Source organism: Lissotriton helveticus, chromosome 3_1 (assembly GCF_964261635.1).
Source record: "Lissotriton helveticus chromosome 3_1, aLisHel1.1, whole genome shotgun sequence".
Classification (NCBI taxonomy): Eukaryota; Metazoa; Chordata; class Amphibia; order Caudata; family Salamandridae; genus Lissotriton; species Lissotriton helveticus.
In genome coordinates, this window is record NC_136061.1 from 89,734,321 (window position 1) to 89,753,879 (window position 19,559).

The 19,559-nt window shown below is 45.7% G+C and overlaps 1 protein-coding gene across 1 annotated transcript in view; it reads left to right on the top strand.

Annotated features, from left to right (window-relative positions):
- Nucleotides 1-19,559, top strand: part of DNMT3L (DNA methyltransferase 3 like) — a 214,242-nt gene that overhangs the window by 136,052 nt on the left and 58,631 nt on the right. The window lies entirely within an intron of this gene.

The window sequence follows — 19,559 nt, forward strand, 5'->3', positions numbered from 1 at the left end:
CACCTCTCCACACTCACCAAGTGCTGCGTGGGGCCCTTTTGCATTTTCCTGCTCGGCGCGTCTGTCCGGTCAATTGCCCGTTGGCTAGTGGCCTCTGTGACGACGAAACCCTAAATCTACACGGCTGGTCTGGTAGCTCCAGACTGGCCCTTGCTTCCCTGCGAAGGAGAAGCCCCTCTTCGATCCTGCGTGGGTTGCCTTTGCCAAGGCTTGTTGACTCCAATCCGGAACCCGACACCGCCGACAGCGAGAGCCTTTGTGGGACAGTCCGTGCCCAGCTCCTGGTCATCGTCAACACCTCCTGGTCCACGTGGCAGCAGAGACAAGCTTCACGACATCACCTGATTGCTCCCCGACATCGCCTGGTTCCTTCCTGGTCACTGGATAGTGACCCAGACTCTGTCCCCTCTGCTTTCAGGTACTCTTCATCTTAGATCCGCCCTTGGATCCAACCGGACTCTTCTCTCCTGGTCGCCTGCAGCATCTTTTCTCCAAGGCTCCATAGAACTCCACGACGAAACCCGACACATTGTGGGACCTATGCATCCGCTTCCTGTGGGTGAGGTAACGCGAGTACTGCCAATGGGCCTCTGCAGACGGGAGGGTGAAAAGAGACTTTGCCCCACCGACGGCTCAGTGGTTACAGCCAAAAGGGTCCATAGAGACTAATGATCAGGCAACACCTCCACAAACCGTCACCATGAACTCCGTCCATGCTCATGACGCATCCCATTGAAAGAACTGTTTGAATTCACCACAGACCATGACCAACGTCAACAAAAGGGAAGTCGAGCAAGACATGCCATCACAAGTGAACTGTCGCTATGCAGTGGACGTCTCTAAGCCAGCGGTCGTGTCCTGAACTGTTCAGGTTAAACTACGAGTGGCAACCGAGAAGATCCTGCTGCAGCCCACATCTGGCGTCTTCCTGCCACCTGTCTCAGAAGACTGATGGACCCTGTGGTGTTTTTAGTTAATTGTTTTGTCCCCACAGGTTGGACTAGCATTTTATTTGTTCTTTAATAAAGTTGGAAAGGAATGTAGTGTCCTGCAGGACACGTTTTAGTGTCCCGCAGGAAGCTGTAATTTCAGCCACTCCCTCGTGGGCTGGACACACTGCACCCACCCACCCGTCCATCACGGGTGCCACTTGTGACATGGCCCCTTCAATAAAAGGGCCCGGGTGCACGTGCTCGAGGCCAGTTGAATGATCAGAGCCAGCGTGTCTGTGTCAGTACTTCATTAGCATGTGGGCCTAGGGCCCACAACGCAACACAGGCCTCGGAGGCGGATGAGGCTCTATCCATCCTTCTATAAAAGGATCGATAGAGCATGTCTTAAATTAGTCTATCCCACGTAACAAACATACGCGCCCCCTGAAGCTTGTTGGTTGTGGACAGTGAGAATCGGGCAGACGCTGCTGCCACATGTGGTTGTGCTTTCAAACAACTCCCACGTGCGTGTCTTTTCCGGGCCAGCCCTGACTCAGACCTTCTCTAGCCTGAGCGACATCCTATAGGAGAGCAACATGACCAATGCCAAATGCAGACATCACTGCAATGGCAGTGGGTACTAATAGTAGTGACTTCCAGTGGGGCATTATAAAGCCAGTATTTATGTGTGTGTTTTTATTATGAGTGGGTAAGTTGGTGAACTCAAGAACGAGTCACTGAGTGAATAAAGGAATGAATGCCTGAGTGCAAGGATGAGTGACAGAGTTTTCTTTATGTAAATGTAAATGTAGTTGAGCTTATATAGCGCACAGCTACCCGCAGTGGGTTTCCCGGCGCTTGCTTAGGGAACCCTTCCTGGTATTCCCCTGTGAGATAGCAGGGTATCCACAAGGTGAAAGTCAGGCATCCCGCCGCGAGTGTGAACCCGTGAGTCGAGGAGGCACCGGGGCGAGAATTATCGAGTCCGTGGAATTTTTAGCCCAAGACCCGCCGAGGCGGGGAATTGAACCCTGGTCCAGGACCGATCTCAGCTTCCGGGTCTGCTGCCTCTAACCCCTGAGCCACACTTCTCCACCTACGCAGACTAAAATCTAAAGTGCTTGCTTTTGTTATTCCTCAACACGTTCTCCCATTTTACACCTAGACGTCGTCGGGTCAGGGCAAACTTGACTGGCATTAGATGGAAATAAGCTTCAGGCAACTAGATTTACTTCAGCTGCAGTGCTTAATATGAGCCAGAGGTTTCAGGTGGCGGCTCCTCCGTTAAGGTGGAGGAGCATTGCCCCACTGCCTTGATGCAGCAAAAGAAAGGAAAAAATAAAATGATATAAATGAATGTTATCATTTTTAGGTCGAGCCTATCCCATTCCGCAGGAATGGATAGGGGAGAATTTTAGTGGCCAAAATAGGTTCTCAAACTAAAGGCCGGATTTCCAACAGTTCACGTGAAGACAAGCACGCGCATTTCCCCACATCAAAGCAATCATCCTCCCTCCCACAGGCTTCCCCAACAAGCGCAGTGCGCGCTGGCCTCAATTCTCCTCCCCCCCTAATTGCTTTCACGGCCACATCAAAGGGATCCTTTCCCGGCCGCTTTGCCTCAGGCATTTCTCCTCCCCTAATTATTCACTGCCCACGGCCGGCTTCACTTTCACAGCCGCCAGGCCGTGTCTCGCATTTGTCCTCCCCCCTCCCCACAGCAATGCCAAGAGCTTGTTTCTGTTTACTTTGTTGAATGTTAAGGAGCCTCTCTCATATAATGGTTATCATTTATTATTCCTATGTGCCCTTTAGAGATTTTTTCAAATTCCACCAAACATCAGGGCACAAACACCACGTGTTGAGTTGCAATTTTCATCCAAAGAGCGCCAAGCATGATATGTTATTCGTAGTTCTAAATTAATGTTGAAAACAGTACCCTATTCTAAGGTAGAGCCACTTTAACGGCTTCTTTTTAATCAAGTAACACATCTCAAACTTCATCAGCAATCATAGACCTATTCAATCCTGCTCCTAAATCATAAAGATGGCCTGAAAGAAATTCTATGATCAAAATAATAGTAATTCATTTAATCCTGAGACAAAAATGTAAATCCCAAAAAGGTTGAGACTGTGTAGCCATCTTCGTGCAGACATGCTCATTTCAGAGTTTGTGCATGCGTGCCCGACTAGTGCGACAACCCGTGTATTCACGGCAGGAACCTTTCAGAGGGAGGGCTGGGATTCAATTAAAATAGTTCCTCTCATGTCATGTCATGGGTTTCCTGGACAGGTCACAAAACGATCCTGCCCAGTGCCCGCTCCAGAAGCTTCTGCACGTAGGAACTCCTCATCCTGGAGATGTGTGAGGATAAAATGAGAGTGCCAGTCTCCGAGAACCAGGGCCGGTGCCATCCACCTGCAAGCGGTCGTCCAAAGTAACTCTCTGCTCGGGAGCATTACAAAGGCCCCCAGGCGTACACTTACTGGAGGGTGCCCCCTCAGCACCTGCTTATGTGAGTGTGAGGGCCCCTTCAGCATATCTTGCAGGGGGCCCGCTCACGTTTTGTTATGCCACCTCTCTGCTCGCTGATCCGCACGTCGCTTTACAGTCGTGTGTATGTGTCTGGCCGCCTTGTGTGGATAAGCTTATTATGCAAGTGCTGACTTAATCAATTGAGCAGCTTAGTTACACTAATCCTGTTAGCAAGAGGGAAGCAGCGCGTATGCCAGCAGAAGGCCTTGTAGCCGCCTGAGCGGATGTGCGATGCACTCAGTGCACTGCTATTCGTGACTGCAGCTGGTTTTTAAGTTCAGAGACCAAAGTTATAGCACTTCCGGGGCTATTGTGTGAGAGCAGGACAACCAAACCACCAAGCACTGTTCAGGCTATGCAAGACAAGGTGAGGCCTGTTGTAAGTAGCAAATATCTCATTTGTGTAAGGCTAAGTGGTGTGGTAGCCATACTGCCAACTCTGCATGTTCACGTTGAATGTAATTGTGTGTTCCCTGGAAAGCATGTTTATGCCCCTGATTTCCAGAAACATCGTATGTGAGATGGTAATTTAGATTTAAGTTGCCACACTGTTTGGTCCACCCTCTCGGGCTGCCCAAAACAGTCATGCACACTTTCTCTGTTCTCCATACAGCCTGCATTACAGCCTGCATGGAGAACATGCCCACTCCTCCAGCCCTTGGCTGAGTGTACCAATCACAACACTGGCTTCGGGGAGCATGGAAGCCCTGGTGCTTTCCGTTTCACCCAAATAAGGAAGAGTAGCAAGAGAGGCGGTGGCGGCTGATAAGTGATTTTCTTTTTTTACCCAAACACCCCACCTCATTACCCCCTCTCACCCCTTCTCCCCCACCTGCCCCCCTGCGGGTGGGAGGTAGCAGCCGTGGCTGGTGGTTTCTGGTGCTGGGCACCAGCACTTAATTGTCAACACTAGCACTTACGACAGTCTGCCACATAATGGCAAAGTTTTTCTAATTTTGAGATTAATTAGCAGAACAATAGTAGTTTCTTAATTCGTTATACATAAAAAATAGCGTCCAAGCTATATATGTTGTATCTAAGTGGTATCCTAGCAACATCTGCATCTTGTTGCTATCTCCACTGGATTCTGGAGTGTGGAATTCAGGGGTGAGAGTGCAGGCAGTTTCTGATGAAGGAGGACCTTTGGGGTTGTTGTACCTTGAGAATAAACCTTTCTAACCAACTCTGAGTCCTGTAGACTTAAAAGTGGTGACAAGGATGGGATACACTTCATGAGTGCTGCTGGGACAGGAAATTTAGTTTGATTTGTGAAGGAGCTCAACAACCCCTTGGTCGTGGGGGAATTCAGCGTTTCCCTGGAGTTTTTACAAGAAGGACCTCCCCACTGACTGTAATTTGTTCCTGCCTGTTTCAACCTTGTTCCCTTGAGGTAGGAGTGCCGTGTCTGTGGGAGCCTGCGGGCCTACTGTTTAATTTTAACTGGGTGCGCAAGACCGAACCGGTGTCGACACGTGCCTTCAGCGCCTACCTTGTTGCTCAGCAGTGGCGTCCTCGTGAGGGAGTTCTCTGTCAGTCATTGTCTGCGTGGGCCCCCAGTATGATTGTGGGCTGTGTGCGTGCTCCATGGAAGCCGGAGTTGATGACGTCCTCTAGCCATGTCCCTGAGATGGCTGCACAGTGACGAGGGAATAACTGTGTGTCTTTTGGCATGATTGTGACGTGTCCTGTGTGTCCTGCCTCCAAGTAGTTCCAACAGTTGCCAGAGACACTCCACTGCACGACGCGTCGGAACAGAGTGACACCAGGCAGTGTCCAGTGCTTGCCTGGAAATATTTTAAAAGTGGTTGGCAGCACTGCATGTGGTGGGAGCACTAAGTGAACATCAGTCAAGTGTCATGCAAGTTCTCAAACGCGTAATTGGAGCTCATAAGTAAGAGGGGATGCGCAACTCTGCACAAGTATTATCATTGTTGTTGGGGGAACGGTTCACGGCAATCTCACATGTTTGAGTAACTGTTCAGTGGGAGAAGTCTGCAGAGTTTCTGGTGTCTAGTTCAGTTACTTTAATTTATTGTTTGCCAAGCATTAGCTTTGTGAGAAGTGACTAATCTACTGAGTCTACAGTGGCTACCTTATTTATTTTAACTTATTGTGTTGCCATGCCAGCAAGACATTATAAGGAGTGACTATTGCATAGTTACATACATGTCAACTTAAGATTGTTTTTTTTTTTTTTTGGTTTAAAAAAAAATATTTTTATTGAAAAAGACCTGGTATAAACATGAATAGATACATTTTTCCCAACCACATATCTTACTTAAAATCCATCCAACATATCCCAGAAAAAATGTGTGAGTCAAATCTATAGAAAATCCAAAGTGAAGTAGTGCTTTCTAAAAAAGGACCGATTAAAAAAGGCGACACAGGATAGTTCATTAATACCACTAAGCAGTAAATCACAATTTCATTACAGAGTCATATCTTGATATTCCCAGATAGATTTAACAGAACATAGTCTTTAAATATAAGGGGCCACCCAATCAGTAATCGGTCCCCAAATAGCCCACCCCCAGTCCCTCATCATTCTACCCCTACGTGAGTAGAGGGCGGATTCGATATTATAAATCCCTAAAAGCCGAGCCAACCACATCTGAGAAGACGGGGGTGCTACATCTTTCCAGTCGGAAGCTAACAATAGCCGGAGCACAGCTACACATATAAACACAAAAGCTTTGTTCTCCTTATTGAGACCCAAATTACTGTCCGTTCCTATTACCATTAGGGTAGGGGATAGGTTGATCTTAAAACCTAGCAGCCCCTCCCAGAATTTCTCGATCTCTCCCTTAATTGGAGTTAGTTTATAACATTGATAAAACATATGTAGCAGATTGGCTGGGCCTTCATGACATCTTGGGCATTTGTCATCCTCTCTTTTCCCCCAATCAAAATAATTTAGCAGGGATAAAATACAAATGAAAGAGCATCTTGTAATGTTGGGCTTTCAGGTTTGACGACGAAAATACTCTGCCAGCCAACTGCAAAGATTTATCTAGATCCACATCCGGGTCAGCTAATTTAGTTGCCCAGGTCATTTCACATTTTTCCAGATCGTCCTGTGTACTTGACAATAAGGTACCATAGATCATTTTAATTTTAGTTCCACCTCTTAACAGATAATCGATCATACTGATCCGGGACAAGGGCGGGACCATCTGTGGCCGTCAGGGGGCAGAAGAGGCCGGGCTGGGCAATCCCCCTTTACACCGACACCTGAAGGTACTTTGTGTCCTATTATCTTACGTCTGTTCCTGCTGTTGTATTTACGTAAACATGGGGAAAAGGAAAAACACGGAGGATGCAAATGAGGTCCTGGGTGTGGTGCCCAAGGGAGGGAAAAAAGCTAAGAAGATGAAAGTTAAGCCTCCCAGGAAACGTTTGTCCCATGCGGGTGGAAACTGTGTCATGGACCGTATCGATGGACTCTTGCAGGACTGTGAAGAACGACTGACCCCTAACCCAAAGGAGAGGGGCCAAGAGGGTGGGAGTACTACGGATTTTGATGAAGGAAAGGGGCAAAAGCGGGGCGCAGCGGTTATCCCAGAAATGTTTTTGAGTAACTCTAATGTAGGTGGTGGGGTTAAACCTGTGATTACTGATGGGGGGAAATTTCGCTCTGTCCTTGACTTAGACCTAGCTTAATCCCCTTAATCTCTTACTCCTCGCCCGAATGACTCATTAGCTTTGCCCTGCAGTAACAGGTTTGCTATTTTGGCCCAAATAGAAGACTGTCGCCCCACAACTAGTACAGACGTCCCTCGAAGTGAAGGTGCACTCCATGTGCCTGGAATCCCTGAGATTCTCCAACAATTAGAGTCAAATGGCAACCCACTGTTTGAAGTAGTAAAGCACCTGTGTAATCTGGTAGAGGGATTGCAAGTTAAAATTGACCGATTTACCGTTGCTGTAAATAGCAATAGGACGGTTCCAGGCAATTGCTCAACCGGTACTGCAGCGCTGAAAACCAGTGGCACAAGTAGAACCCAGGTGGGGGAGCCAACTAAGCTTGCCACTTCCCCCTCCATTACACTAGGTGACTCTCCATCTATAGGCACTCCGTTTAGTGAGGTTGTCAGGACAGGGGGGGAGCGCCACAAGCTTCACACGACCACCAGGCTCGTAGTAAAATGATCTCAACCTCAGCTTTAAACCAACCAGGGAATGTGGGTGGTGATTCTACTCTTAGAGGCAGACTTCACAATCAGAAAGCTGTAAGTAGTCACCCAGCAAAAATAATAGCCCCATCGAGCACGAGCGCCCTTCACCCCAACTCCTACCCAAGTAAACCCTCAACGGTTTATCTGGTTAATACCCCCAAGTTGAGCCCCGGTAGAGACCATGAATATACTGAATCCCTAACTAATAAAGCAATCCACTGGATTAGGTACGTCAGGGGTTGCAGGTCTGCCATTAGAGAGGATATCTTTAGTGCTGAGAGGCTCACTTTCCATGGGGATCCATGTGACTGTATTGAATTAACTTTTAAAAACTCAAAGATGGTGGAAGATCTAATAAATCTGGAGTACAGTACTTCTTCACCGGACTACTCTAGGATTCAAATGAGATCCACCCCCCCGTCAGAACTGGCCGACTAAAAATGAAAAACGAGCTAGGGGCCATATCGTAGGAAGCTCTGGATTAGATTGTAATGACTGACTATTGAGAGAAGATGCCCAAGTACCATGTAGAGAAGTAAAGAATGGCGAAAACTTATCTCTGGGTATAACTTCTACCCAGGGTAACGCCCTTCCTACACTACCCCCGATGCCTCTCATGGCTTCTTTAACTACCTTGCCTGTTAGTATTCCAGATAAAAGCCAAAATGACGACTCAATACTTGATTTTGGGGGTACCCAGAACGATCTTGTCCTGGAACATAGCTGGTTTGAAATCTAAAGTAGAAACTCAGGAATGGGCAACATTCATCAACTAGTATGAAATATGTTTATTTCAGGAAACGTGGTTATAGGAAGTATTGCATTTCCCGGGGTATTTCAATTATAGTATCCCTGCTGAAAAGGGAGGGAGAGGTCGTCCATCTGGTGGCCTCTCGATATGGGTCAGACAGGACCTTGACGTTATAATCAAGCCCTTACCCTCTAATCACAGGGATCTACAGATTCTAACTCTAAAGTTTATTAATAAAGAGCCCATCCACATCTATAACTTGTATGCCCGAAGTACTGGGGGTAAGAAATCCGAAGACCTTATAGAATGTCACTCTCTTCATTCTCATATAATTCTAGGGGGAGATTTTAATACAACCTTTGAACCCTTGTTATGTGGCGTTTGGAACATATCGGACGAGGAAGATAGGGAATGGAGTGTACCCAAACTCGATCTCGAGCCAGTTAAAAGGTAGACCGAAATAGCAATCTGTCTAAACAAAGGCTTGAGATCGGTTAACGGCAGGACCGCAGGAGATAAGTCAGGGGCCATCACGTTTAGGAGTGGACCACGCGAGAGCAGAATTGACTATATCCTGATTAGTTTGGGTTTATGGAAATACCTCAAGGACATGTCAATTGTTGACAGGGTTGAGAGCAATCACAACCCCCTATGCATGTCACTTACCTATGGGAAAGAAACCGCTGATGGAGCGGGGCTGGACACCAACTCTCCCCCCGATACAGTTATTTGGAATGATATGCGCCATGTTCGCTGGGCCAAAGTCTCGAATTCCCAAGAGAATGTCGATCTCATATCAAGCAAGCTAGCACAAGCAACGTGTGAACTGGCTGTCCTAGCCAGTAAAGGAGCATTGGCTCCTGCACTAGAAAAGGCAACCAGGATCCATGAATACTTCTTTGGTGATCTAAGAAGTCTATTTGTGAGGCCTTGTAAGCCAAATGAATCCTGCACCCACCAACCACCGCGCTGGTTCACGGGGGAATGCAGACAAGCCCGCTTGGATCTGGGTAGAGCCATTAAAAGCGGTTCAAGCGGGAATATCCTACTTGCTAGGGCCGCGTATAAAAATGCTGTCTCCAAATTCAAACGTGCCTGGGATGAGCAGAGGTGGCAAGATTTAAAAATGGCAGGAGCCCAAAAAGACTCGAGAAGGTTTTGGAATGTTTTTAAATGGGGAAGTGAGGGTAACTCAGAAAAGCCACAGAATTGGGTCCCACAAGAAGAATGGGTAGCCTATTTTAAACCGCAATATGCCAGGGGCGAGGACATAAAACCAATTATGGAGGTCCCACACTTACTTTTTTTGGAAGATCAATTTACCTTAGGCGATGTGCATTGCGCATTAGATTTAGTGGTCCCTGGAAGAGCGCCAGGTATAGATGGTGTACCCGCGGACATATTCTTACAGGATAAAGATTCCTGGGGTAGCTACATACTCCTTCTGGCAAACGCGGTTGCCAAAGGTGCTCCCATACCTCAATCCTAGAATGGGGCCGAAATCATACCTGTATTCAAGAAAGGGGACAAATCACTACCTGGCAATTATCGCCCAATCAGCCTGATCGATACCATCCAAAAAATCCTCGGCAGGCTGATCCTCAACAAGGTACTGGTGTGGGAACAGGACCAGAATATCTTATCCCATCTGCAGGCAGGTTTTAGAACCTCCATTTGCACAGTCGACCAGGTCTTGCACTTTGCTGTGCTGTACTGGAAGACCGAGATAATTGGAGGTGGTAGCCTATATGCTGCCTTTATCGATCTTAGGGCAGCATTTGACCTGGTCCCCCGCCCAACCTTGTGGTGTGTTCTTAATGATATGGGTATGCCCAGGCACCTCCTTTCACTAATCAAAAAACTTCACGAGCATAACTTCGCCCAGATCAGGTGGGGCCGTCCTGGCAATGTCACCACCCAGTTCCCTGTAGAAAGAGGGGTGCGGCAGCTGCGTTTTAGCGCCAACTTTATTTTTCATGTATATTAACGATGTGGCTAAAACATTGATCGACTCCAATGTCAACGCCCCTATTCTCGCAGGAGCCAAAGTCCCCATTTTAATGTTTGCTGACGACTGTCTGATAATAGCAAAAACCCTGAGCGGTTTGCAAAGGGCTTTATCGATTTTCGAAAACTTTTGCACGGCCTGTGGTTTGGAAGTGAACATTTTAAAATCAAAATGTATGTCTTTTAATGAATCAAAATCTTTCAAGGGTACTGTAAGCATGAATAAATTACCTCTTGAGAAGGTTCAAGTTTTTAGTTATCTGGGAGTTTGCATTCAGCATGATCTATCTTGGAAATAGCAGGTTGAGCTGGCTACTCTCAAACACCGACAGCTCGCTGGAGCACTGAGTCTAGGACACTCAAGGTCTCTCACTAAGCCGATAGCCCCGGTATTATCAGTATATAATGGCAAAGTGGTTAGCTCCACCTTATATGGAGTTGAAATATGGGGGTTTGAGAATTTAAGGGGAATGACAGTTTCTGAAAATCGCTTCCTCAGGAATCTAATTAAATTACCCCAGAGCACCCCCATGAGCCCTTTATTTTATGACTTGGGTTTGTGCCCAATATCTCTCATTGCGTCCCTGTGCCCAGTTTTATACTGGAGGCGGATATGGTCTACGCCCAAATTGGAAATATACACCAGGGGGCTGTTGGACGTAATAGGTGTGATACTTCCCATAAGATCAAGTGGTTAACCAATATTCGGGGTGTATTAAGGGATCTAGGCCTTGGGGAACTGTGGGAAGATCCAGTAAATGCTAGGTTTCCTCCCAAAAAAGCCCTAAAAGACTTGTATTGCTAAAACTTTTAGGAACATTGCTCCTCTCTCCCTGACTGGTATGTTTCTGGACTTCAAAGATGGGTCCAACTTTGAAGCCTTCTGGGATGTCATTACAAAACCCCTAGACCGCAAGCTTTATTTTCAAATGAGAATTGGAAGCTTACCGGTCAGAGCGTTTACCAATAGATGGTCCAGTGGGGCCAAGGTTGCCTGTCCGGCTTGCCCGGCCCCTATGGAAACTATTAATCACCTACTGTTTGAATGTCCTGTGTATGCAGCACCCCGTCGGATTTAGTTACGCCCAATGTGCAGACTAGTGGGCACTAGGAATGGGACAGAATAATCCGTACTTGTACCAACCCACCTGTGTTTATAGCTGTAGCCAAATTTTTAGGTTGGGCATGGACAATTAGATGTAAACTGATGGCAGTATAATCTACTCTACAGGGTGCTAAAAGTTCCTGGCCATGCAACATGTGCAATAGTACCTTTTATAGTTGTATTATCAATGAATTTTATGAACTTGTAATTTTAACAATATTTATTAATTTCTATTGATGAATTTTAAATGTATTATATGCTTTTATGACAACCGTCGAATAAAGCTTGTTTGATGATGATGATCTGACCTCCTGGAATAATCCGGGGCCTAATGCCCCTCAGCAGACCAGAGATTTGCTGAAACTTAAAACCCTGACTCGCAGGGATTCCAAATTTCTGCTGTATCTCTTCAAAACTCAAGAGATTATCTCCTTCAAAAATATCTCCTATTCTTTTAACCCCTTGTTGCTCCCATAATGACCCCAGCCTATCATAACTGAATTGCGGGAAGATACTAGAATTCCATAAAGGTGTGTAGTAGTTAATTTTAGGAATTGCTAGCACCGTTCAAACTCGTTTCCATATTTCCCAGAGACTATCGGAAACCTTGTAACGCATCTTCTTATAATAGCGCCTATTGTTTTTGCGTGACAGGAGTCCCAGGGCCTCTCTGCCCAACAGCATCTCATATATAGATGGTATTGCTTGATTGTCGAGTATCGGACATATTCGTCGCAGGCTCAAATAGGATAGCCATCTGGCACAACAAGCAAGCCAATTGATAAAATCTAATGTTAGGCATTGCCAGCCCTCCCCTTTGTTGTGGAAGTGATAGATATTTCATCGATTGCCTGACCTTGCTGTACTGACAGATAAAATTCATGAAGACTGTCTCTATTGATTTTAACATAGCTTCATCAATCAGATATGGAATTGAGTGAAAGAGATACAGTATCTTAGGAAGCATGGCCATTTTGAGTATGTTTACTCTTCCTATTATGAAAAGATAAAGGACATCCATTCTCTTCAGGTCTACTGTAATTGATTTTATCAACGGGTTAAAATTATCTTTAACAATTTTACTTATTACAGAATTTATCCTGACTCCTAGATATACCGCTGAATCTTGATACCTTTGATCCACCCTTAAAATATTATTTGTGCATATTATCTGAGTTTTGCTTTTATTTAAAAGATATCCTGAGTTCCGCCCAAACTCTTTAGCTACACCCGCAATCGCTACCATGGCCTTATCTGGTTCCGAGGTGATAATGGCCAGATCATCCGCATAAGCTAACAGCTTAGTTTCGAAGCTATTGCAAACCACTGGTAAGATTTCCAGACATTCTAATAAATAACGTACCAGCGGGTCTATATACATAGCGAAGAGGATGGGTGAACAGGGACACCCCTGTCGTGTCCCCCTAGAAATGCAAAATGGTTCAGAGGAACCTCCCATTAATTGAATCCTGGCTTTTGGTTTGGAATACATTGCCTTAATAGCTCCCATGATTTTAGGGCCAAAGCCCCTTTGGTCTAATATCCCCCACAGATATTTCCACGCAACACGATCGAAGGCCTTTCCGGCATCCAGGAGGATCATGGCCATCCGGCCCCCCGTGGCAGCCTGGACATCAAATAGCGAGATGGCACATCTGATGTGGTCCGTGGTCCCACGGCCTGGGATAAACCCATGCTGCCACTGGGAAACCAGACTGCCAATGACCCCCCCCCCCCATCCTTCTGGCCAAGACCTTTGCATAGATCTTTGTGTCCATGTTGATGAGGGATATTGGACGATACAAGCCAGGTTTTTCCTTAGGCTTACTCTTTTTATGGAATACGACTATATTTGTTTCCTTCCACGAATGTGGTACCTCACCAGAATAAATAATACCATTAAATAGATCCAGCAGTATAGGAATGATCTCATTCTGTAAACTTTTATACACTTCGAGGGGGATACTATCTGGCCGCGAAGCCTTGCCTGGTGCTAGCTCCTGCAATGCTTCTATCACCTCTTTCATATCCATATCATTATCAAACATTGTTCTATCTGTAGCTGCCAGCTGGGGGCCTTTGTCCCTAAAATCTAAGTTAGGACAATCGTAATGCGTCTCTTCCGTATATAACTTTGGTAAAGGTTTTTAAACGACTTTATGATGTCTTCTGGCTCTGTATAATTCTAGGCGCCTTCTTCTATATCAGTTATTACATTCCTATTGAAGCCCTGTCTAATTCATAGCGCCTTCCCTTGTGAGTCTGGTACTCGTCTGCCGCTTTCTGTGCTATCCCCTTGCATAATTCTGCTTTTATAGCCAGAATCTTCTGCTGACTCTCAGTAGCATCATTGCCCCGAATAATATCCTCTATATGATGTTCTTCTGCCGCTACAAGTTGAGCGATTAATTTCTTATTATCCTCCCTCTCCTTTTTTCGTAGTCTAGCGTCAAAGCTTATCGTTTCTCCTCTCAGGAGACACTATTTCTATTAGCGCTATATCGATTCATGTCTTAATATTATTTTGTCCATTTCCTTAAGTGTTCTACAAATACCGGATTGGCTAATAACTTCCTCTCAAAGGTCCATCTCGAATAAATCCTAGCAGAGATGCCAAAATCATACTGCAAAATTAGCGGGCTATGATCAGAGATGAGTTTAGATAGCTTTTTAATCCCAACCCTATTCAGTTCAGTGGAGGGTATTAGAAAAGAATCCAGTTTAGTATATCTTTTATAGGGGCATGAGAAATAGGTAAATCCATTACTATTAGGCTCCTTATTCCCCCAGACATCCACCAGCCCATGTGATTCCATTAACGAACTCAAGGCCCGAAACACTTTGGGTTTACGACCTCCAAAGACAGTGCTATTAGTCAGATCGGCAGAAATATTAAGATCTCCGCACAGAATAATCAGACTTGGCCAGTTCATTAATTCTATTTCCAAGAAGTTAAACATCTCGGGATCATTTTGGTTAGACCCATAGACTGTGCAGATTGTACATCCCATTTCGAGTACCACCAGCGCCCATCTCCCTTGACCGCCCGTCATCTGGCGCTTCGCTGTACCCCCGGTGGATTTAGCCAATATCGCTACACCTCTAATTGTGGATGTCTGCGAGGAACTAGCCAAGAGATCAAAGCCCCTTAGGCCCAATAGATGTTTTTTTGACCATGGGAGATGGATCTCCTGTAGGCAGATCATATCCATCTGATTTGACCTAACAAAATACCCTAGCCTTTGCCTCTTTCTCCAGTTATTCAAACCCCCTATATTTATTGTGCACATTTTAAGCATCCTCAATTTCTAATCCATTTCCTACTGAGTCATCAAACCATTTCTGAATGAAGTCGATACACTGAACAAAAACAAAAGCATTACTACATAAAAAACACAATCGTACCAGGAATTTTTTTCTTTCTTTTTGTTCGTCCTCCCCCCCACTCCCTCGACTCCTCCCCCCCTCCCGACCTCCCCACATTGCCCTCCTCCCCCTTACACCCCATACTCTAACAAGGCGTTCAGACCTTAGTCTGGGCATGTGATGTATACAGCATTGGCGAGCTGGGACTACAAAAACAAATGTATACTCTTTAATTCACGAACCCCCAGAATCCCATTAAGTCAATTGATTCATAGTAAGCAAACCACCCAACCACCATGTTCTCCTGTTAACCCCTCACCCCTCCCCTTACCAAAACCTTTGAAACCCTTATGACCAGAAATCAACAAAACCCTTATGCCCCAGACCCCTAGAGCTCTTTAACTTCTTCAATAAGTCGAACGTCACATTGAACCTTTGTTATTTAGCAAAAGTGTCCAAGTAATCTTTAGCTTTGATCTCTGAAGAGAAATAACTGGTCTGTCCCTCATGAACTACTTTATATTTTGCCAGGTTTATGAGGTAGACTTGTATTTTCTTGTCGTGAAATGGTTTTATTAGCTGCCTCAATCTCCATTGTCTCTCCACCGTTGAGTGGCAGAAGTCAGGGCGGACAAAGAACGAAACCTCCTCCCTTGACCTCCTTGCTTCTGGTCTGGCCTTCTCTGATATGGCCTGTCTTAAACAGAAGTTGCCCAGAAATATTAGAATTGCCTAGTGTTTATCTCCCTCTTTTACTTGCACTCGGGGCTTAAACGGAATGCGATGGGCCCTCTGAACCTCGACCGCCCAGTTCCATTAGCTCAATTCAGGGAAGGCAGATTTAAAGAGAATAATTATGTATGCTCTTGTATCCTGTACTACGACTCCTTCAGGGACACCCAGTACTCTGAGGTTATTCCTCCTCTGTCAGAATCTAAGTGGCTAGTACCAGGTACTGAACTCTGATCGCACTCCGACCATTCTCCCCCATCTGAGAATGAAACAAAACAGTCACTAGGCTCTTTATCCCCCTCGGGCATATCTTTGTCAATGTGAGCTAGCTCTGTTACAGAACTCATACCTCTTGTTTCATTTTCCAAAGCAGGTCGCAGCATTCCCTTGTTATGTGTAATTCCATTTAACTCCAGCGTCTCACCCGGTGCATCTTGATCTTTATCTACAGTCCCGACAACAGTCTGATCCACCACTAGGGGAGCCGCTTTTTCCTTTGGAATGCCTGCAATACTGCCATGGCCGGTAGACTTTGTCAGTACAATGACCCCCTTTTCACAAGGGATAGAGCAGGGAGTAGGGGGAGCCGCCAATCTCTGGATCCAACCCGAGCACCCCAGCTGCAATTAAGTCCCCTGTGTCCAAAACTATTGGAACCAGGGGCCCCGGGGACTCGGGCACGCTCACCTCATTGTCCTTTCCTCCCGTTGCTCTTTTCTCCGTGCACGAGGGTACCCCGTCTGGGTCTGCGCCGGCGCCTCTTTTCCACGAAGTAGGATATCCGCTACGGACGGTGGTGGCGGTCGACTCTTCAGTGAGGTCCCGCCCTTTGCTCGTCTCGCCTGACCGGGCGAGGGGAGCTGCCCCGGACCAGCCACCGTCTGCTCCAGTACTTCCGATCCCGTTACTGCCTGAGCCTCTCCCGGAGCTTGTGAGCCGCAGTAGCGCTTTTAGTGCCGGCAGAGTTTGCCGCGTTTTTCGGAGCCATTCGCTCTCCGCGACGAGTGCTCCAAGCGATCAGGTGAGTCAGATACATCAGATACCTCAGTACAACACGCTCAATCAGCCGGGGTCCAAACCTCGACCATGACAACCAGAGAGTATTATGAGGGCTTCAAAGTCCCGACATGAGGGGGGGGGGGTTCTTTTATTTCTCCGCCACAGCTCAAAGATGGTTCGCGTACATTAATACAGGGGTTTCTCAGTTAGCTACCAGCCCAGGACTCGCTGATGCTGTTATCGGCCTCCTACATGGCCGCCAACTTGCCTCCTGGTCCCCCTCCCTAAGATTGGGTTTTCAGTGTAGTTTGGGGTATTTATACACACATTTTTGTTGATGTTTTACTCAGGAAGAAAATTATGAATACCACATCAGTTTTAGCCTGCCCAAACTTTTACAGAATCCCGTTGTTTCAACCATGGTGTCGGAGGATAGGCAGGAATCGTGTGAGACTTCCTTGAAGCAATAGGAGGAGGAAACCTTTGTAGCATCTCGAAAATTAGCCTTATTAAAACATAATCTAGGTGTAGATGGTAGAAAGGTATTGAAAACTTTACCCAAACCTATACGTGCCAATACGACCAACCGTGAAGGTGAAAAAGAGGGGTCAGGTGCAGAAGAAGCAGTAATCGATGAGTATATTGATTCTTTAAAAGCTTTAGAGGACAACTATGGAAAGAAAACCAGTATAGTAGTGGAAAGACACAGATTCTCTTCTAGGGCACAACTGGCGAAACGGTGGAGCATTATGTGGCTGTATTAAGAATGTTAGCCGCCGCGTGCAGATTCAGGGACCTCCATGAAGAGATAATTAGGGACCAGTTTATAAACCGAACCAACAACTGTAAAATCAAAGAGAGGCTTATTAGAGTTAAAGGATCCTTCATTGCAAAAAAACATTGACATTGCCAGAAGAGTAGAAAACACTTTTTGTTATGTCAGAGAACTCAATAGTGAACAAGGGAAGGAGAAAAGTAATGTCAGTGTTGGTAACATCATTCGCAAAACTAAAGAGTGAGTGGTTGAAAGTTCAGCTTCGACCAAAACTTTCTACTGAAAAGGCATCAATCATTAATAGTAGTGCATTTGTTTCAGGTGTGGAAGTTTAAGACATACCACTGAAGCGATTAGTTGACCTGCTGCTAAAGTTTACTACTTTCAAATGCAAAAATCGGGGCTATTTTTCAAGAATGCGTAGGTCTGGGAATATTGAAGGTTGGAAACGGTCTGTGAACCTATTGAGGAGTAATGGTGGATCGTCAGAGTCGAAATATGACAGTGATGTGGAGGTGTTAGTAATTTAGGAGAATTAAGTAAATGAAGTGTCTGAAGGGTATCATTCTCCCAAATGTATTTTATCTATAAACGAGGTCAAGATATCATTGTGGGTTGATTCCTGTTCTCTGTACGCCTTAATTTACAAAACGTATGGGAGTCTACAGGCAGGGGCAACCTGTCTCCACCCGACATTGAACTTGAGGGGTATTGTGGTGTCAAACTTCCATTGTTGGGGTATTTTGTGTGCCACATTTTGTACAAGGATAGGAGCAAACAAGGGAAGATGTATGTAGTAAACAAAGGCAGAGCTCTACTTGGCTGGAGAGAGCAAAAAAGTTTAGGCATCATCCTTGATCCCAAAAATCTCGATCAAGTTTTGCTTACACATGACTCTGAGAAATGTAAGTGGCACATGAAATATTCAGAATTGTTTAGCAAGAAACTGGGATGTTTAAATAAATTCGAGCACCGGATTGTGTTGAAGGCAGATTGTCATCCTGTTGTTCACAAAGTCAAGAATGTGCCATTTGCTTTGCGAGCGCAACTCAGGCTGGAATTGGACTGATTATGTGATGCCAAGTTCATTGAACTCATTGAGGCATCGGAGTGTTAAGTCAGATCGTTTTGGCACTCAAATCAAATGGCAAGTTGTGCATGTGTGTGGACTTGAGGGACTTGAACATGTGGGTTGACCGCCACCACTTACCCTGCATTATTGAAATTGTGGTTAGTGTCAAAAGTGCCAAATATTTATCGGCCATTGGCCTTTCCTATGCATACCACCAGGTGAGATTACATCCTGATTCCCGGCATCTGCCGTTGTTTATAATGCCTGAGGGTGCGTTCCAGTTCTTACAAATGCCTTTCGGATTGGCTTCCGCTTCTGAGGTTTTCCAAAGGCTCATGAGCAGTCTTTTGAAGTGGGTTGACAACATGATGGTGTTTCAAGATGATATTTTGGTGTGGGGTAACAACATGGACAATCATGTCTCTGTGTGCTGAATAACGTTTTGAAGAAATTACAAGATGCAGGATTAACTGTGAGCTCTGAAAAGTGCAAATTTGTGTGGGGCAAATCAATTATTTGGGGAACACACTGTCTGGGGATGGTGTTAAACCAAGAGAAAAAATCACTTGAAGCCATTGAGAGTACTCCGGCACCTTCGGACAAGGAACAGTTACGTTCCTTCCTGGGCCTAGCAGAGTATTATTCAAGGTTCGTGCAGCACTTTGCAACAAATTTACACATTTTGAGACTCTTGATGAAGAAAGGTACACTGTTTGTGTGGAATGAGGAATGTCAGATGGCTTTTGATAGCATAAAAGCAGACATAACTAAGGCGGTAGCCCTCAAACCGTATGATCCCCACAACAAACCCATCATGGTAGTGGATGCCAGTACGTATGGTTTGGGCGCAGTACTCATGCAAAGGAAAGATGGAATGGGTGGTAGCTTTTGCTTCACGAACGCTCAAAGGGGCAGAAGCTACTTACTCTGTCATTGAAAAAGAGGCACTAGCTTGTTGGTGGGGTGTCAGTTATATGAAGACGTACATATGGGGAAAACATTTGAGTTGAGAACCAATCATAAACTGTTATTTGACATCTTCACCACAAAGCGACCTGTAAAGGCTACATCTAGGAGAGCAAAATGGTTGTACCGGTTGCAAGAATATA